Source organism: Bos indicus x Bos taurus, chromosome 9 (assembly GCF_003369695.1).
Source record: "Bos indicus x Bos taurus breed Angus x Brahman F1 hybrid chromosome 9, Bos_hybrid_MaternalHap_v2.0, whole genome shotgun sequence".
NCBI classification, from domain to species: domain Eukaryota; kingdom Metazoa; phylum Chordata; class Mammalia; order Artiodactyla; family Bovidae; genus Bos; species Bos indicus x Bos taurus.
Genome location: NC_040084.1, coordinates 60,369,049 through 60,390,873, shown reverse-complemented (window position 1 = coordinate 60,390,873; position 21,825 = coordinate 60,369,049). Strand labels below are relative to the sequence as shown.

At 44.1% G+C, this 21,825-nt stretch overlaps 1 protein-coding gene across 2 annotated transcripts in view; it reads right to left on the bottom strand.

The window, feature by feature from the left end:
- BACH2 (BTB domain and CNC homolog 2) overlaps positions 1 to 21,825 on the bottom strand; it is a 390,487-nt gene that overhangs the window by 26,624 nt on the left and 342,038 nt on the right. The window lies entirely within an intron of this gene.

Here is a 21,825-nt window from a genome sequence, read left to right as displayed (position 1 = left end):
CTGGTAAACCTTCAGGGGCTGAGCCTACTGTCCTGTGCTGCTCATCCATTTCATTTTACACAGATTGGGAATGTGCTATTTATGCACAGCGTGTGTACATGGGCATGCGTGCATGCACACAAACACGCAGAATGACTTAGTTAGAAATATGTTGCCTAAGGCCAGTTGTTTTTTCAGATGGAAATGGATGAAACCTCCTGGTGGTCAGGGCAGGCTTCCTTGTGTGTGTCTGTTCAGTCGCTCAGTTGTGTCCGACTCTTTGCCCCTACCCTATACACAAACCCATGCATCCTCTAAGTTCTTGCAAGCACTGCTGACCCCACAAGGAAGGGAAGGGAGGCACATTCATGAATCACATGTACAAAACAAATGAAAGCAGTGGTCATGGGTCCTTGCTGGGAGCTATAGTAGCAGTGATTTAAAAAATCTCTGCTAGGGGAATAAATGTGGAGCAAGATAAACCAGCAGGCTTGGTAGATGACTGCCACAGGAACAGAATTCAGCACAGCACACAGAGCCCAGACTCTTGGGAGGACCTGAAACTGTTGTTCAAAATTCAGCTCAGACATCGCTCCTCTGGGAGCCCTCTGCAGACCTCCTAGAGATCGAATGACAGCATCCTCTCAGTCCCCATGGCCGGAGTGAGGAAATACTCGGTCTTCCCCAAGGCAGCACTGATTTTATAGCATTGCACCTTGTCTTTTTAAAATTTATTTGGCTACACCAGGTCTTAGTTGTGGCATATGGGCTCTTTAGTTTCAGCATGTGGGATCACATGCATGATCCCATGGGATCCCATGCATCCCTCTGCACCGGGAGCTCGGAGTCTCAGTCATGGACCACCAGGGAAGTCCCTATATCACTGCATTCTAAGGGAATGCCTAGTAAGGTAAATTTCTTAGATACAGAGATGACTGGAATTTTAATTGTTAATATTTTTTAAATACTTTCAATAAAAACCTACCACAAAAACACATGACTGCAAAGACCCACATTATAGTTCTACAAAGGCAATCACTGCCATCTCCCTTTTATTGTACTTAATTGTGTCTTTCTACCAGTGGACAACAAAGTTTCTTCAGATCAGGGGCTTTTTCATTTCTGTTTGTGACCCTGAATCTAACTAGGGCCTCTAAATATCTGATAAAAGCTGGTATATTACTGAATATGTCAGAAGTTCAACTGAGCCCCTAACAGAAAACTACAGTGTCGAGAAAGTGACAAGTTTGTTTGGTTAGTTTGGCCTTAGGTTACTTTTGGAGAAAGGCATTGTGTCAACCAACAAACTACACCGATTAACTCATCAACAGTGGGCGGGGGTGCTTATTTGCTGTGTCCCCTAGTACCTGTGGGCTTCCCTGTGGCTCAGCTGGTAAAGAATCCGCCTGCAAAGTGGGAGACCTGGGTTCAATCCTGGGGTTGGGAAGATCCCTTGGAGAAGGGAAAGGCTACCTACTCCAGTATTCTAGCCTGGAGAATTCCGTGGACTGTATAGTCCATGGTATCACAAAGAGTCGGACACGACTGAGTGACTTTCACTCACTCACTCACCCCTAGTACCCACATCGAAAGGGAGCACATCTGACCACGTTTGTTCTAAGTTGACATGGCAACAGATTCAGCAGATGTCTGTTTTGTGTACTTTTCTCCCAGGAACCTTTAAAAGGGGGTGTAAGATAAGGAAGTGCATATTGATAAGTAACTACAGAAGGTTGCCGAGAATGTCACAGGACCCATTTTTTCATTGTAACGTGGCTCCACCACAAAGAGAAAGTGGCAGAATCAAGACAGATTTGATTCCTTCATCAGGAAGCATCCTCTGCTCCCCGCCAAGGCAATCTGCCAGTTGCAGAGTAGATAATACACATCTTGAGTTTTGGCAGATGCACTCATTATATGGGAAATCTGGGAAACTCATCTCAATGCTATTTATTTATTTTTTCATACAGCGCTCCTTACGCTCTCATCCCCATTTTTTTTTTTTTTAATCTTGATGTGGTCTCGGTAAGCCACACCACTGCCTGCATTATGACTGCGTTAAAGAAAATTCCTAAAGAAGCTAAGAGACATCCATGGGTATCACTAGATAAGTCCTGGGAGCCACCACCTGCCTCAGGGCAGCAAGGAGCTGCAGGAAGCTCTCCACTTAGGGCCAGGCTGTTGCTTCAATGTAGGAGTGGGGCCAAGGATGCCAATAAGCACAGTCTCCACATCCCAAATCAGTTCACCAATCCTTTTGGGTTCAGGAGACATGACGAGCTTGGAATGATGGTTACATGCTCACAAACAAGTCAAGAATAAAAACAGGGTTGTAAACTGTCATTCAAGCCCAGGTCGGAGGAAATGGTGTCCTCACCATGAAATCTTAAGCAACCATAATTAGCTCTTCCCTCCCATGAGGTTAAATCATGTTTTGTTACATTCAATTCTGCTACATTTTGTTCAGCTTCTGTGTGCAGGGTTTTGTCTAGTGAATCAATTATTATTCACCAAGCTCCTGTTACTGCCTAGCACCATTCTAGCTGGTTTTCCTAACGTACTGCAAGGCAGGCAGGATTGCCATGCTTTTTGTAGCCAAGGAAACTGAGAAGCAAGGAGATGAAGGAATGCGTCCAAGGTCATCATAGAGTTCGTAAGTGGAGAGCTGGGATTCCAACCAGTGCTATGAGGAATGGTTAAGTCTAAGACTCAGCACTGTCCTTAATAAACTCATGATTTAGCTTTGAAGAAGAGATATATGAACAATAAGTTAATTTTAAGTAACCATGTTAACACTGAGAGGGCTGAGCGTCCAGTGGCTAAGATTCTCAGCTTCCCAATGCAGGGGGCCTGGATTCAATCCCTGGTCAGGGAACTAGTTTCCACATGCTACAACTTAAGAGTTCGCATGCTGCAACTAAAGATCCAGCATGCCGAAACTGACCCAGTGTAGCTGAACACAAAGACAAAAAACAAAAAAAAAAAAAAAAAAAAGAATGGAAGTGCTGTCACAAGATGACATGATGAGTTGTCAGCTGAGAAATCCTGACCAGATCAGAAGAGGAGATGGTCCCTTGAACACGTGTAAGCAGGACACCTGGAGTCACTGAACTGCCTCCACCGGGGTCGGATCTGGGTTTCCCAGGTGGTGCTAGAGGTAAAGAACCCTCCTGCCAATTCGGGAGGCATAAGAGACCTGGGTTCCATACCTGGGTCGGGAAGATGCCCTGGAGCAGGGTATAGCAACCCACTCCAGGATTCTTGCCTGGAGAATCCCATGGACAGAGGAGCTTAGTGGGCTGTAGTCCATAGGGTCACACAGAGTTGGACATGACAGAAGCAACTTTGCATGCATACATGCATCTGATCTGGGTCAAGCGTTGCTTTGATACAATGGGTACCTTCTGAACTGCAACACCCATCCCTCCCAGGAACCCATCTCTGGTGTTAAAACAGGCAGAGGCTTTCTCAGTATTGGTTTATCCCCCATCTTGAGTAGCTTGCACTGTCTTTCCACTTTCAGGAATCATTTCACCTCACATTGTCCTCAGAAAACAAATATCCAGGTACCGATGACAAATATCCAGGTACCAATGTGAAGCTGGATGTTTATGAAACTGGGCCACAAGCCTGCACTTTTATTTACATTCTGTTTGTAACAAATAAGGCTCTGATAATGGGGAAAATAAGATGGGGAGTAGGAGGTGGAGAATCACACACAAAACTAATGACCCATAAAAATGTTATTTAAAAAGGTAATGATCACCAAGTTACAATGGAATGAAGTAACGAGAAATAGCAAGCCAGTCCCAGCTCACTGGTGTTAATGGAGCTGCACTCCACTGCTCTAAGGGAAGCAGACACATCTAGGCTCAAAATTACTGTCAGGAATGGTCTAAAGGAATGACGAACAAGCGCAAAATACAGTATCAGGGGCACCTGGGATAGCAGTCTTGCATTACGAAAGTAATATTTAGGTTGGATCATTTTTTAAAATTTTCTTTTTCTTTTTATTGGCCGTGCCTCAAGGCATGTGGGATCCTAGTTCCCCATCCAGGGCTGGAACCCATGTCGCTTTCAGTGGAAGTGCAGAGTGTTTACCACTGGACTGCCAGGGAAGTCCCCCTTGGCTGTTGGATCATTTTGAAGAGTATTTTCTTCATCATGTAGTGTGCAATATGCATTGTGCTACAGATGAGACTGGCTCACACACTGGGCACAATGGAGTGTGCCCTGTGGGACCAAGGTCCGTGAGAGGTCAGCAAATAACCTCGCCTTGCTCTCTGGTTGCTCCCAAGGAGGCTGTGACCTCAGTCAACAGCACACATGAGGCAAGTGGCACTGACCTTTGGGTTCTGGGTCTGAAAGAAACAGGGTCGGACCACCAGACTTGTGCCCTGTGGTGTGCATCCATGTGCCATTCATGGGTTGGAAATGTAACCCACTGAAGCTATGAGCCTCCACCCCTTGTTCCCCCAGGGTTCTGATGTACGATCTCTGCTGGAGAAGAAAGAAAGATGAAGTGATGAAAACGTAGGGAGCAGAGGGCACGCTTAGGGGCTGTTAGCAGGACTGGGGAGTTTATTCTCTGAGAATGCGCCCCGTGTGCTGCTAGACAGAGCTGGTGAAAGGAAACTTCTCAACAATTTCATTGCTCTGGACTATTATAGGGATCAGGCAGTTGGGCTGCAGGCATAAATTGAAAATAGGGTTTGGGAATGTTTATGAGACATGACCAGCATTCCATACTCGAGCCATGTGATAAAGGTCTCCTCTGATGGTTCTTTCAGTTTTCTTTTTAATTTTTAAAGTTTAAAAAAAAATTCTGGCTGCACTCTACAGTATGTGTGATCTTAGTTCCCCAATGAGGGATCAAACTCTCGCCCCCTGCATTGGAAGGCAGAGGCCCAACCACTGGACCACCAAGGATGTCCCTCCTCAGCTGCTGCTGGCAGTATACATTCATGGTTGCAGCACTGAGCCCATCTGCCCAAGGTTGATCAGATGGTCAGGAGATCTGGGGACTGCACCCCAGGAGAGGGGTGGCACGTGCCCAGGGTTCCATAATCCCAGCCTCACCAAACATGGACTCTTTTATTTTCAGCAACATTACATCCCAGTGAAGCTAGATCTCTCCTCCACTCCTGGAACGGGGAAGAGAAGGTAGCAAAGCTTTGCCAATCGGTTTTTGAAAACACTGACTTGGGTTGTATTTGCACAGCAAGGCACTTGTCAAATAAAGAGAACAACACTGATGACAACTCACTCCTCCTTTCCACCCCCGCACCACACTGCATCCCATTCTGCAGGCTGAAGACTGATTTAGAGATGAAGCATTGCTTCTAATCTTAATTTTCTAAAATTAATATCCATATTATCACATGTGTCTCCCAAAGCAGCATGCTATACAAGCATACTACATTCAGGATGTGTTTGTTAAATTAACCTCACTATTTCAACAGAACTTCTGCTTATTTTAATATTAATTTTAGTTAACGATAGAGCCAGAGAAATCAATGTTTCCATGCCTAAAGTAACAATACAAAAACTAAAGCAAGTTGATTTATATCTACAAGTATATAATTTCATATGGTGGGTTTTTTTAAAAATCTATTAGTGAATGTAGTTTACAAGCATGAAATTAAGCGTCTTTTCTCTCCTGTCAGGCTTGAATTGGGGTTTCCAGGCACAATATAAAGTTCCTCTCCTGTTTGTAAATCTGTCCCTGAGACTCTATTTGATCATTTAACCATTGACTGTTTTTTGTCTACTCATTCATTCATTCATTCATTCACTGACCACAGAGTGGGCACTGACTATGCACTGTATGACATCTGAGGGTACCAGCTGTCTTTCATCCAAATCCCAGTTCTACAATGTACCAGGTAACCTGAACTGCTTACTTAATTGTTATATGCTTCAGTTTCTCCAACTGTAAGACAACAGTGCCTGCCTTGTAGTAAAACCTATGGAACAGCTTCTAGCATTGAGTAACAGCAATTATTATTGCTGTTATTACAAAAATGATAATATATAGTCTCCTTCTCCAAAAAGCTAACATTTCACTGACCAGAGACAGATGTTCAGTACAAATGTCTAGAATGTAATGTAAGTATGTAACAAGTATTTGCAGCTTGCTAAGGCAGGACCAAGCTAGGGGGAGTAATCGCTAAGGGTGTCTGCATAGCCTTCCTAGAAGAGATGACCTTTTGAACGCTGAGCTGAAGTTCATTACAATAAGAAAGGCCTGGCTCATTCTTCAAATGCCATTTTCTCAGTCAGGCCTTTCTTGGGCCTCTAATCACACTTGTCCTTCCAGCCCAGGACTGGCTATCAGACTTGCAGGGCTGAGAGCAAAGTGGAAGCATGGTCTTATTGTTTGGAGGTTGAGAACTTCAAGATGATGGATGACATGGTGGGACTTCCTTGGAGGTTCAGTGGTTAAGACTCCACACTCCCAATGCAGGGGGCCTGGGTTTGATCCCTGGTCAGGGACCTAGATTCAGCATGTCACAACTTTCATGCCACAACTAAAGATCCCACATGTGGCAATGAAGATTCCACACATGGCAGTGAAGAGCCTGCATCATACAGCTAAGATCCAAATTAAAAAAAATCTGAAAAGGTGATGACAAGGTCCTTCTGAGATGGGGCCCTAGGCAATGACATAGGTCAGAAGCCCGTGTCTGGCCCTATAAACACACACTTGCTGTCTATGCCCGGTTGTTGAAATGGTGATCTCAGAGGGGTGATGTCATCTGAGGGCAGAGCCAGTGAAATCCATCTGAGTGAAACTCCAAGGGTTTAGGGGCACAGCTACTGGGATCAGCAGTGTAGGTCAAGTGACTCTCGGGATTATGGGTATCTTGGACTGAAATACAGTCAGCCCATGAAGAAACTTTTTGATTGGTGAAAAAAGAAAAGAAGATCATGTAGGTTAAGTGGACAGAGCCCTGCTTGAGTCTCCATGATAGAGTCATGATCCCACACTTGAGTCAGTTCACAGATCCAGATTCCCTAAAACGAATTCCCAGGAACTCTCGAGGAAGAATCCTATAATCATCCATGCTGCTGCTATGATTTCTTCTGCAAGGGTCTGCAGAAATGTATTGAATACATCTTGTAGTTTTCCTAAATAATGAACTAATACAAACTTTTAATTTCAAAAACTTCAACAAAAAATTATTCAGAAACTGTCTATATCAGAACCAAATCTATCTATATATCCATCCCTACCTACCTATGAAAAGAACTAGTTGTACTACTTGGAACATTTTTAAAGTCTTTATTGAATTTATTATAATATTGCTTCTGTTTTACGTTTTTGGTTTTTTTGGCCATGAGGCATGTGGGATCTTGGCTTCCTGATCAGGGATCAAACCTTCGGGGAAGTCCCAGTAGTATTACTTCAATACAAACGTAACAGGACCATCTCCATAGTTCTGACCAAACTACTAACTTTGACTTCTATCACTTAATTTTAGTCTGATATTATAAACTCATATGCTGATTATTTCCTATTGTCTTTCAGACTCACATCCACTCTTGTTTTGCTTTTTCCTTACTTGTATTGAGAAGCAATTGACACACATCCCTGTATAAGTTTCAGGTGTACAGTGTGATGGTTGGATGGACATATACTGTGAAATTATGACCACAGTAGGTTCAGCTAACATCTTCTCGTGCTTCCCTGGTGGCTAAGATGGTAACGAATCTGCCTCCATTGCAGGAGACCTGGGTTTAATCCTTGGGTGAGGAAGAGCCCCTGGAGAAAGGGATGGCTATCCACTCCAGTATTCTTGTCTGGAGAATTCCGTGGACAGAGGAGTCCGGTAGGCTGCTGTCCATGGGTCACAAACAGTCGGACATGACCAAGCAACTAACACATCATTTTCTCATATAAGACCCAATAAAAAGAAAAAAAAATTCTCCTTATGATGAGAATTTCTAGGATTTACTCTCTTAGCAACTCTCCTATGTATCACAATCATGCCCATTCTCTTTATGTTTCCTTCTCTAATGCTGAAGCTAGATTAGTTTTTAAACTTTTTCTTTAAGGTTTGTTTTTAAACCAGGCTCCTTCGTCAGGTGACTTTTTCTGCCCATAGTGGGCACTGGTGGGAGATGAGAGGTAGGAGGAAGGCAGTTGCGGTTCCTGTTCATTCTCGTTTTCTTTCCTTCCCTGGTGGGGTGTCTGGAAGGGGTGGGCTCCTCCCTGATGCAGCCCCTCCTCCTGCTCAGAGGCCACTTTTATCCCTCCAGCCCTGGGAGTGGGAGCCGTGACCTGCCGTCATTAATCACTGGCTTGAGTCTCCTTCCACTTCCTGTTTCAGTTTTCCAACACCTGTTTAACCAATTCCCTGTCTTACACCTCCTCTGTTTGAAACACCTGGCATGGTTTCTGTTTCCCTGACTCAATCCTCATCCCTTTTATAGACAAGGAAGCCAAATGAGGTGAAGCCCAGAAAGGTGAAGGGATTTTCCCCAAAGTCACATGGCTGGTCAGCCAGGGCTTCAATAAAGCCTTCTGAATGCAGAGTTCAACTCTCCTGCTGCTTTCATTAAAAAAAAATTTTTTTAAATATTATACTGGAGTATAGTTAACAATATTGTGAGAGTTTCAGGTGGACAGCAAAGGGACTCAGCTATACGTATATATGTATCCATTCTCCCCCAAAGTCTCCTCCCAGTCAGGCTGCACATAATACTGAGTAGAGTTCCGTGTGCTATACAGTTGGTCCCTGTTGGTTATCCATTTTAAATATCTTCCTGCTCCTTTCACACTGGCTGTTGTTTCTCTGAAGTGAACCAGAAAAGAAATGACATTTCACAGGGACACACAGGATTGTAGGTTTTATTACATTCTCTAAAACAGTCCCAACCAGTCCATCCTGAAGGAAATCAGCCCTGGGATTTCTTTGGAAGGAATGATGCTAAAGCTGAAACTCCAGGACTTTGGCCACCTCATGCGAAGAGTTGACTCATTGGAAAAGACTCTGATGCTGGGAGGGATTGGGGGCAGGAGGAGAAGGGGACGACAGAGGATGAGATGGCTGGATGGCATCACTGACTCGATGGACGTGAGTCTGAGTGAACTCCAGGAGTTGGTGATGGACAGGGAGGCCTGGCATGCTGCGATTCATGGGGTCGCAGAGTCGGACACGACTGAGCAACTGAACTGAACTGAACTGAAAACAGTCACTTTTCTATAGCTCTATCCAAAGGAGTCTGGCCAACTGGATGTGGTGCTTCCCCAGTAGGAAGAAGGGTGAATCTCACATCTGGTTCTATCGTCATTTATATTATTCGGATTCAGTGCCTAGATTTCTCCTGAAGAAGGACACTAACTGCTAAGTCCCTTCCTTGCCTGATGAAACCTGGTAAATCAAGGGAGTTCTTCTATCACATAGGAATTTGATAAACCAGCAAGCTCAGCTCAGCTTCAGTTCTTGGCATCTGGAAGGCATCAGAGCAGAAATGCCTTTCTGGTGGGGGGCCATGTTATCCCAAAGCTTTGTTCCAGATGGGAAAGGCAGCCTGGTAAGGCTCATGTCTAGGGGGCATGTCACGTGACCCCTGCCTGTGTCCATTGACTCCAAATTATCTTGGGGCTACCTAACAGTTGAAACTGCCCCTGAGGTATCTGGGTGAAGAGAACAGAGAAGGAAATGCAAACATTCATCATCGTCTTTCCTGGAAACGGGCAACGCTTTGGCCCTGCAGAACCTTCACTTCACCTGGGTGGTTTTACCTCCTCATCTCACTTCTTCACGTGTGGCCTTAATTATTTTCTCCTGCAGTTACCCGATAGTTATGTTTCCCAGCTAAATGATGGGCAAGAGTCACAGGTGATTCAAATAGAAGGCACTGTATTCATATTTACTCTAAAAGCATACAATGAAAACAGAAAGTCTCTCTTCTGAAAGATTATATAATGAAGCTCAGGGAGTAATTCTTAAAAATTCAATTTCAGTATAACTGTAGATCTTAAAATAGGTATAAAATAGTAGTAACTTTTTACATTTTTCAGTGTAAAATGAAAGTGAAAAGCATCCTACTCACTGGTAAACAAGTAGTAAAACCTGCATTGAGGTTTACAGTTTCATTTGAAAAACCACCTCCAACAGAAAATTATTTTTTAGGAGATTTAAAAAATTACCTAATTTCCATTTGAATGACCCCCTCCCCTCTTTCAGGAAACCAATGATTTTCACAGACTAGAATTTTCTTGAGTCAAGGTTTGGTTTTACCTCCTAGACCCCTCTAGTCATTTCGAACCAACCATCAACCATTTGATGTTCAACCAGATAACACAAAACAGTTTTTAAAGCTTCTAGTCTTGAGAAGTTCAGTTTCTCATCAGAGCCTTCTAATGGTTCTTCCTGTGCTCAGTCTTGTCCAACTCTGCGACCCCATGACTGTAGCCTGCCAGGCTCCTCTGTCCATGAAATTTTCCAGGCATGAATGCTGGGGCAGGTTGCCATTTCCTACAGGGGGGTCTTCCAGATCTAGGGACTGAATCTGCATCTCTTGAGTCTCCTGCATTGGCAGGCACATTCCTTACCACTAGCGCCACCTGGGCTCTTCCTATTAAGCCAAAATTCCCATTCCTGAGCGACTTCACTTTCACTTTTCACTTTCATGCATTGGAGGAGGAAATGGCAACCCACTCCAGTGTTGCCTGGAGAATCCCAGGGACGGTGGAGCCTGGTGGGCTGCCGTCTATGGTGTCACACAGAGTCAGACACGACTGAAGCGACTTAGCAGCAGCAACCCATCTCTGAAACCTAACCAGTTACCAGCCCCTCTCCCCACCTCACTGCCCTCCTCTGAAACATCTTGAGCTTGACTACATCTCCAGCAAGATACCTGGACTGAGTAGATGCTCCAGTCACTAGAACAGAGGACAGAACTATCACCTCCTTCCATCTAGAGTCTATTTTGTATGAATGCGAAGGTTTATTTCACTGCCACTTATTACTTATGCTGCTACCAATTACCATCTCTGAGCTGTTGCTGCTTTTTTTTTTCCCTTAGCATTTGCTACCGATAAGCCACATGTCCATCGTAATCGTACAAAACTGGTTTCTTAACCCGAGTGTACACCCGTGTCAATTTTAAGAAACTGTTCTTATTATATAAATTGTTCTCCAGGAAAACTTTTTAAGATTCACTTTCTTCCTTTTTAAAAAACCTGTAATGCCATATCTTCACCTCCAGATTTCCAATGTTTTCCTGGGCTCCACAGTTTCTCAAAGATTTTGACCTTAACAAGTTGTGCCATCATTATGACTATGTCTTGCCTGTTCTTTGGGAGACTTCATCCAGACTGGGAGCTTAGGTGTTTTCTTCTACCTGGGGTTTCCATTTCTTTCTCCAAGTTTTTCCTCAGTTTTCCATCTACTGAACATTCTCTATGACATACAATATAAAGGTAATTCAGGGCTCTCTGTCATCCTCAATACTAATGGTCAGCCCCAAGGAGTAGCTGTTGGTCTCCTTATCTTTTTGCTCCACACAGGACAATACATTTCTTTTATCTCTCCCTCTTTGAAAGGTTTCCACTCATTTTGAGCTTGGGTTTTCTTGATACTGTTTTTGCAGGTCCTTATACCTTTTCACGGGCTTCCCAGGTGGCGCTAGTGGTAAAGAACCCATATGCCAATGCAGGAGATTTAAGAGAGATGTGTTCGATCCCTGGATTAGAAAGATCCCCTGGAAGAGGAAACGGCAACCAACTCCAGTATTCCTGCCTGGAGAATCCCATGGACAGAGGAGCCCAGCAGGCTACAGTCCATAGGGTCACAAAGAGTTGGACACAACTGAAGTGACTTGGCATGCACACCTATTCATAGTTGTTCATATTTTCCTACCGTTCAAAAAAATCTGAGCAAAACAGAGAACTGCTGGCACAATTACCATCCTTTGTAGAAAAAAATAAAAAAGGTCCTCATCTGAACTTTGTTTTGGACATTCATAGCCGTCCTGAGTCATCTTTCCCTGCATAGGCGTAATTTCTACATTTCTCTGATTTTAAAAAAGAATTTCAAAAGGTCGTGAACCCCAAACCAGAAAACTTCTAAAGGAAAACAAGGCAGAAATTTCATGACACCGGATTTGGCAATAATTTCCTGGATATGACACCACCACAGGCAACAGAAGCAAACAGAGGCAAATGGGACTACATCAAATTTAAAAACTTTTGTGCATGAAAAGACACACCAGAAGGACATCTCTGGTGGTCCAGTGGTTAAGAGAATGCCTTGCAATGCGTGGGACGTGGGTTTGATCCCTGGTTGGGGAACTAAGATCCCACGTGCTACAGAACAACTCAGCCCCTATGCTACCAACTAGAGAGTCTGTGCAATGCAACCAAAGAGCTCACATGATTCAGTGAAACTCCTACAGGCTGCCACTAAGACCCGACGCGGCCAAATAATACATGATCTTAAAAAGACACAACAGAGTGAAAATGCAACTTATGGAGTGAGAGAAGAGATTTGTGAATTGTATATTTAGTAAGGGGTTAATATCAATAATATAAGGAACTCCTATAACTCAACATCAAAAATCAAATAATTTGGTTTTTTTCAAAAGGCAAAGGACTTGAATAGGTATTTTTCCAAAGGAGACAGACCAATTGCCAACAAGCATATGAAAGATGCTCAGGGTCCCTGATCATGAAAGAAATGCAAGTCAAAACCACAATAAGAGATCACCTCTGACACATTAGGATAGCTGCTATCAAAAAAGGACTATTTTTAAAGTAAGATGTTTACTGGACATTAGTATAGGACACTTAAAAATGGTTAAAATATTAAATTCATGTTGTGCTTTTTTAAATCAAAATAAAAACAGGTCTTGAAATAATTATGTGCTATGCAAAATCTCCTCTTTGTCATGTTCTCTAAAATGATATGGTTTCTTCTAAGGATTCTCTTGTGTATACTCTAGTCAGTTCCTTTTAGTTAGTCAGTGTTAGGACCAAAGTAGCAATTCTAGTCTTGAACTGTCTATCCTCTAAAGGTGAAACCACCAATAGGGCAAATCAATAACTGCTCAGGTATTCTGTTAGTTGAAGAGAATTCTGAGAGCTACTTATATAGTTGAAGTTCTGTATCATGCGTCTCCTTTGCCCTGATTTTGTAAATGGGAATTGAAACCTGGAGTCCGTAATTGCCCCGACTATATAATCTGTAAGGAGTTCCTCCTACACTGTCAATTTCGTTTCTCTCTTATTTCCTCCTAGTTCTCCTTAGAAGGCTCCTGCCCTCGGGTTTCTCAACTTGCTTACAGTTTCTGGATACATTCTGCTGCTCTGCTTTTCTGCCCAGCTGGTCACACTTTTCATTTGAATAAAGAATTTCTTCTCATGGCCATATCTCCATGTCATGCCCTTTTGCTCGTGCAGTTTACTTGAGCTATCTAAGAAATTCTATTTATCACTCTGGCAATAATCTCCAGCTCAATTTCTTAATTACTCCTGCTTCACCCAAATAAGCATTGCTTCTGTCTTCCACTTTTCCTTGGTTTATCAAGTGATTCACCAAATACTCTGCACTTTCCTATCAATGTCAAACCCACTTGCAATAATCAGTGTCATGAGATTAGCAGGATATTTGTCCCTCCCCCCACCCCCCTACATTCAGTTTAAAGCATGAACCTTATGCACTGGAGGTCCTCAATAACTACTCGCTGGACTGAATTGAACTAACCCTAGTAATGCTGCAAGCAGACAACTTGAGTCCTCCTTTCACATGACAATCCATCACACAGTTGAAGACATCTGTCACGCTTGGTTAAAGTGAAGTTGCTCAGTCGTGTCTGACTCTTTGCGACCCCATGGACTGTAGCCTATCAGGCTCCTCCATCCATGGGATTTTCCAGGCAAGAGTGCTGGAGTGGACTGCCATTTCCTTCTCCAGGGGATCTTCCCGACCCAGGAATCGAACCTCGGTCTCCCGCATTGCAGGCAGACGCTTTACCGTCTGAGCCACCAGGGAAGCTCATGCCTGGTTAGGGAATTTTTATTTTTTTCTTTTAAGAACTGAAGTCATATTCTCCATCTGAAATAAAAACTGAAGAACCGACAGATCACACGTCTTTTATGGAAAATGTCATTTTCTTCTTGACCTCTGGAAGAAAGTGGGTTTACATTCCACTAACACCCCGATCACCGTGAGGGCTCGGTGCCACCAAGGGAGAATCACTGTCTTTGGTGGGGAAAATAATCTAACCCTGACAACCTGGACAAGTACTGCCAATCTTTCATTTGCAAAATAGGAATAAATAAATAGGGGCATGCTGAATAAATTCAGATAATACATCTAAAAGGCTTTTGAGACAAACACTAAAAATTCTAAAAAGATGTGTATCATCTTTTCAAACAGAGCTTTTCCATTTGCAATGGAAGTGGGTGTTACTGTGGCTTACGGAAGGAACAAAGCTACAGATTTTGCCTTACAAGCATGGTTTAGATGACAGCAGTGACAGTATTTCCACTGTCTTTAGTTTCCTCCATTTAAGTCCTTTACTATCCACCTTAAAACAGAAGCCAAGACATGCTGACTGGGTTATCCAAGGCTGTACAGTAAGCCAGGGTAAACGCATATATGGGAACCAGACGTTTTGCCAAAGAGACCGTGTATTCCTGATTTCTCCTCCCTCCTCCTGTTTCCACAACGGGCTCTGCCAATGGGGAAGAGTCAATGCTGATGCGATGCAGGCGCCATCTGTGCTCTGTGAGGACTTAAACAGCGGCCATCAACCTTCCGTGTGTGAGCCGGACCATGGCTGCCCTGGAGTTAAAGGACTAGCAGATGGAACACACAGCTCTGCAGTAATCAAGGTTGCAGAAATCAGTATGACACAATACTCCTAGATCGGCGCATGAAGTCAAACTGATGTCACTCAGCTACTCCCCCTCCTCTAGTTCTCACCTTATCTCTATGTGATTCTCATCATCAAAGGAGGGAATGAAGAGGGAGTCCAACCATCAGTGTGGCCAAGGCTGCCATTTTTGCCTGGATCTACTGGGCTCTTGCCCTGCAGCCTTCAACAGCCTCCCGTGGGAACTAGGGCACCAGGCTTGCAAATGACATCAACCGTACTGGGTGTAAGCCTCCTATGAGAGGGGCAGTATGTCCAGGATAGAGACCATGGAGCATGAAGGCAGGGGCCTCTTCTGACTTTTTTTTTTTAGCCATTGCACTTGGCATGAGGGATCTTAATTCCCCAACCAGGGATGGAACCTGTGCCCCGCATTCAGTATGCAGAGTCTTAACCACTGCACCACCAGGGGGAGTCCCCTAGGGGCCTATTTTGGACAGTAGAGTCATCTCTGGTAGCACTGCTGCTGAAGCAGGTGAGGCAGAAATTTCCACCAATGACTGGCAGGCTGTGTCCAGTTTCTGCGGGGCTGAAACACACTTTTCATGCTAACTCAGGGGATGGTGAGAAAAGGAAATAAGCCACAGGTGCATCCAGAATGCCCCTTGGAGGCTGTTCTGGGCCACCTACTTTGAATGTGGCTTGGAACTGTAATGAAAGACCTCTTTATTTAGAGCTCCTAACCAGGGAGACGACTTTTTCTACTCTAAAGGAAGATACCTCTTGAATCCTGAAAACAAACTTATGGTTTCTGAGAGACACCAAATCTCAAGAATAACAGCTGTTTGGGGTGAATCAATGTATTTCAGAATATACCTTTAAGGATGTGAGTTCAGGCACCTACAATACTTGGTTGGGGGTGTTCCAGTATTTTGATGGAATTTTAGTCATCAAAGCTGGAAATCAGACTATAATGGAAAACAAGCCCTCCAGTTTCCTTGCTCTATGAGAGCAGGAAATATTTGGCTCCTGGGAGTGAGGATCCTAGAGCTCATCCACAGTGGATGGTCAGCGGCCTTCCAGTTCAGCAGAGTTTTGAAAACCTCAGCCATGCTAGCCGGTGTCTGGATGGCCCCATCATTTCTTTAACAAGTGTAGGAGGCCAGGGCTTAAGAACCTCTGGGTAGGGTCATCTTTGTGGTAAAAATTCTGAGACTCAAAGCAAAACGGAAAACTAATATCACTTCTCCTGTCCTCTCTGCTGATACCACCTCTCCCTCTCCTGCACCTTGATGATCTTTCTGGATCCTCCATTCCAGGGAGGCAGAAGAGTCTTTGGGTAAATGTTCCTGACATGGACCATGTTTCCAGTAGCGATGACCTGCTTTAGAGAGCAAACTGTATGCTCTTCCATTTGACCTTCCGGATTCCCCCCAAACAACTCCCCTTTCAATCTCATCTCCAGTTATCCTCTTGAGCCTGACCACCAGCCTTTCTCTGGCCTTCTAGCATTTGCTCAAGCTGTGCTCACTGCCTGGGTCCATTCTTCACTTTGCTTTACTGATGCCAATTGTACCTGTGAAATCTATGGAGGACAGGGGGCAGGGTGTCCTTCAGTATGGAATGCAAGGCCAGGGCAAACCGCTGTGAAGGAGGTGGCAATTAAATTGGATGCCCACCCCCTCACACACACTCTGGACAAGAGCTGCTGCCCACAGACCCCCAGCTCTGGCATACAACCACATGAGTACCTGAGTGCTGTTTTACATTGCTATCTGAATGTTATGCCTTTAAACATTTTTTAAATTTTATTAATAATGTGCTAATTTTTGCTCTACATAAAAGTGATTCAATTATACATGTGTATATACATATTATTTTTCATATTATTTTCCATTCTGGTTTATCACAGGATACTGAATATAGTTTCCTTTGCTATACAGTAGGACCTTGCTGTTTATCCATTCTATATATAATAGTCTGCATCTGCTAATCCCAAACTCCCAGTCCTTCTTTCTCTGGCCTCCCTCTCCCTTGGCAACTACAAGTCTGTCCTCTCTGTCTGTGAATCTGCTTCTGTTTCATAGATAAGTTCATCTGTGTCATATTTTAGATTCCACACGTAAGTGCTATCATATGGTATTTGTCTTTCTTTTTCTGACTTGCTTCACTTAGTATGATAATTTTTAGGTCCATCCAAATTGCTGCAAGTGTCATGCTTGTCTCGATGAGAAATTCCCGAAGGTCTGTTTTTATGGGTCATCTACATGTATTCTAAAAAACCCTCAAAAACATCTGCACTGTAAAGAAGAGTTTGTTGTTTCTTTTCAGAAGCCAATAATATCACACATTTTAAAGGAATTCACAAAAGGCCACATTTTCACCTCAGTTAGATGATACAGTATTCACAAAAGGTTAAATGATAGGAAATTAGTAGGTCACAGAGTACTACTGGGGTCATGAGGATTTTTGTAGACATCCTAGGTATCTCATATCAACAATAATTAATCCAAAAATATTTACTTGAGCATCTGCTGTGTTGGGTGCTGAGGTAAACAGAAGCAAAACAGACAGTCTTACCCTGGAGGAACTCATGATGTATTATCTATAGTTGGGAAGTATAATTATATGTTAAACTATACATTGTTGAGACTCCTGGAATGACAGAAAGTGCAAGAAGAAGGATGGGTCTGATGGGCTGTGTGATAGCACTGAGCTTCAAAGAGAGCAGGCTGGAGGACAGAAGAGCACACAACCCACACCCTCAGAATACTGTGATCGTGACCACAGCAGACGTCAGAAATAGCCTCATGGCCATCTAGAAAAAAAAACTTCCATAAGCATCTTGTATTTAACACCTTTGTCTGCCAGAGAGAAACCAGGGCCCTCCACCCCATCTGCATGAAACTTCAACTGGCCCTCATAAAAGGGATGCCAAGGTAGAAACAGAAACGATCTGTCAAGAAAGGCTGATGGTGCATAGAAAGCCACAGAGCACAACAGATGGGGCTTCGGGGGGCACCTGTATACCATCGCTGTAGGAACTGCAGGAGCTGGAAGCTCGTTTGAACGAGGAGGCTGGGAGAGTTACATGGACGAGCAAAACTGTTTCTTTCTTAGGATGCTAAGTGAGAATCAGGATTTTACATCTGGGGGATGGGAGGGAGCCTCTAGATCAACTTGAGAAAAAGCAAAGTCAAAATCCTCTTTTACCTACTAAAGTAGGAAAAACGACATAGTGGGGAAGATATTTCAGAAAGTCAAACAGGAAAAAAAAAGAATATAAGAGATAAAATGATGAAATGTCTAAGAAGCAACTGCCATAGAAGAAGCCAAAGAAGCCAAAGCAGCTGGGCAGGGTCAGAGTCCACAGGCAGCCCCAGGGGACACTGCGTGCACGGAGGCCCTGTGAAGTCCATCCCTCTGGAGGGTGTGTTGTCCTGCCAGCTCTGGGGTGGGGATTTGAATTGCCCTGTTCCCAGCTGTGCCCCTGGAGCCAAGCACTGCCCCGGCCAGCTGCACAGACCGTTCGACATCCTTGCTCTTAGTGGGAAGAGAATCCAGTTAGCTCCTCACCACGGTCACAGAGCAGACACCAAACACTTCCTCTGGCATGTGGAAGGAATGGAACGTCAAAGGGGGTTTTTATTCCACCTGACCAGATAATTAGGTAATTAGCACCGTTAACGCGCAGGGCACAGAACGTGTATATGTGTATCTCTAGGGAGGCACATTTTTCAAAAATGTACCATCAAATGCTTTTTATGACACTTTTTTTTTTTTTCCCCTGGACAAGCATTTCATTTCTCAAAAAGGATGCTGGGCACGTTTCCTGTCCATGCCAGTATGGCCCCTTTTCACTTCATCAACCTGGACCGCAAACAACGAAGATGCTGTTTCTGATCCCCCAGGATCTTACAACAAACCCTGCGGTGCTGGCTGGCTCCTTTCTCCCCTCCAGGCACCCCCCCCACCCTGGTTGGGGGACACATTTCAGGAACGCTGTCTTGCTGAAAAATTAAAAAGACCAGGAGAGGGAGCACAAGGACACAAGAGGTGTATAGATCTGGGCCTCAGGGCAAGTCAGAGACAGAGAATGAGGCGAGGAGAAGCCAGTTGCCTCAGCAAATAGATGTGGAATCTGAATGGTGTACTTCTCAGGGAGGAAAGAAAGGGAATTTGGGATCTGTTATTTGTTCACCACACCGGAAACATTTTCAGCCGATCATAATGAAAGAAAACCTAAAAGGCCACTTCATTTGTTCTTCGTTCATTCTGGATGATGACATTATCAACTGCTATTATCTGTTGTTGTGGGGTCCACCACTAAGTCTGTACGTGCACAGGGAGGATTCATTCTGATTAGGCTTCTCTCCTGCATGCTGAATTTCCTTCAGCTCTGAGAGGAAGAGTGAAATAAATAAGAGACTTAATGCACTTTACTTGTATAGTGTTAATAACACTTTGGGCTTTCCTGGTGGCTCAGTCGGTAAACAGTCTGCTTGCAATGTGGGAGACCTGGGTTCAATCTCTGGGTTGGGAAGATCCCCTGGAGAAGGAAATGGCAACCCACTCCAGTATTCTTGCCTGGAGAAATCCATGGACAGAGGAGCCATGGCCAGTGGGCTATACAGTCCATGAAGTCGCAAAAGAGTTGGACACGACTGAATGATTAACACTTTCCTTTCACTTTTCAATAACACGGTAGAGCCGGTACCTTCCCCGGGTCATGTTAGTTCACCTTCTCCACTTAGTGACATGGGAGCACCTGCGTCAGCCTGGCGAGGGTTCTGCCTCACCTGGAGACCAGTGGGTCCCAGTTCCACTGCAGTCCTTAGTCTGAGGAGATGTCTGAGCTGAGGAGTGTGATACTTGGGACAAGATAATAAGATCAGGTGTTCTCCCTCTGGGGCTTTACGCTGTGGGATTCTGGCTGGTGACCACCTTGGCAACGTAGGGCACAGATCCCTTGTTCCTTTACCTAAGGCATACTGCCCACCTCCCATGGTTCCACAGAGTCTCAGGTGTTGGGATAAAACAGTGAATAAGGAAGGAAGGGTCCTGGTCTGAGAGATTCTAGGTGGATGGGGCAGAGACAGGTCATCAGCCTGATAATAAATAAGAGCTGGAATGGAGAGGAGAGCCTTTATGCTCTACCAGCATACCTAGGGGCTGGTAGAAGGGCGTCTGGTTCTGAGGAAGTGACACCCAGGCTGAAGCCTGGGTGAGGATCAGCTGGGTATTGGAAGGGAACTGGTGGATCCTGCAAAGACACAGGCGAGAACCCAGTGCACCATGAGGGGTGGCAGGAATACAGCTATGGTGGGATGCTGGGGTGTGGGGGTGTGGACAAATGAGGGGGACCATGAGGAGGTAGAGCTGGCGATGAGTGAGGACCCAAATCAAGACTGAGAATGATTAAAAGAGGGTCACAGTGCTTCTGACTCACTCACCAAAGCCATAATCTGGACCACATCAGTGACAGTAAGGTTCCACTCGGAAGCTGCTTGAGACACATATCACATTTTTCCCGTGTGACGATTCCAGCAGGAATTAAGGTTCGCAGGAGTCACCAAGGTAGTTTAGGATTCAGAGTCATAAATTATTAGGGAGCATGTGGCTCAGAATTCTGTAGCCTAGAGCTTTCTTTAAGGGAAGACAGCCATTGATATTTTAGCTACTGCATGATGTAGGATTTTTTTAAAAACAGCCAACTTGCCCAATCAATCATTCTGGTCTGGCAATGAGAAGGAGCTGAAAGTTCTTACAGAACTTAAATTAAAAAATTTAAATAAAGATGAATGGCAGAGAGACAGACTAGTATAACATGAGCTGGTGTGTTGAAAATAGCAATGGTCACAGATGGGGAAAAGGCAACCTTCCTCTTGGCCATTGAGTCTGGTGGTAACTGGGGAGCAGCTGACCAGCTCTGTGGTGATGGTCCCTATAACTTCTTCCATCATCACCTGAATGGACTTCAGACTGCAAAGTGAACTTTCTGACTCTGACCCTTCTGCCTCCCTCTTATAAGCACTCTTGTGATCACCCTGAACCCAACTGGATAATCCAGGAAAATCTCTGCATCTCAAGATCCCTAATCCTACCTGCAAAGTCCTTTTTGCCATGTAAGGTAGTGTATTCACAGCTTTGGGGGATTAAGATGTAGCCATCTTTGTGGGGGGCATTACTCTGCAGACCACACTGGGTTATTATAAAAATCTACGCAGCTGTTGTCTTAGCTGTGTTTTATGGCTTCAGTGCTTCAAAACGGAGGCTGCAAAGGCAGGTCCTTATGTAAGCCAAGGTGACCTACATATTCAGATCTTTTTGTGATCAAGTGGTGTGAATTGAGTCATCAATGGGTAAAGTGAAGAAAAAGTATGAAAATTTCAGAGCTCGGGCATTTTCTCTTTGTTATCACTGTATGTTTAAATTTTTTTCAGCATCCTTTTCATTACATTTTTGTGTAAAGACAAACTTGCAGTGCTGCATTCATGGTAATTTCTGTGTGGCACAGGGAAACCTTGAACAAGGGCTGGAGGGACTTGCTGTCTCCATGTCTACAGCTGACTGGATTGTGACCCCAGGGCTTATTTTCCCAACAGTTAAAAGCCCAGCATGTGCATCTTAAATGAAGATTACTATCGTCATCACTGAGACCAGGGGTTAAGAACTCGGGTTCTGGAGTCAGGTTGCCGGGGCTTATATTCTGGTTCCTTAATTTAGGAGTCGATCTTTATGTAAGTTAATTAGTTTCTCTTGCCTCAGTTTCCTCATTTGGCTTCTGGGGATAATAACAGTAGCAATCTCATAGCATCAGTGAGTTAAACACATATTGTGTATGAAGCAGTGCTTGGCACATAGTGAATGCTCACTAAGGGTTATTTTTAATCATCATCATCAACAGTATATTAGACACAAGGGATGTACCAAAGAGAAAATATAGCCCTTTTCCTTAGCGCTGGGTCAGATGATTTTTAAGACCACGTTTTTTGATTTCCAATATATCATAGAAGA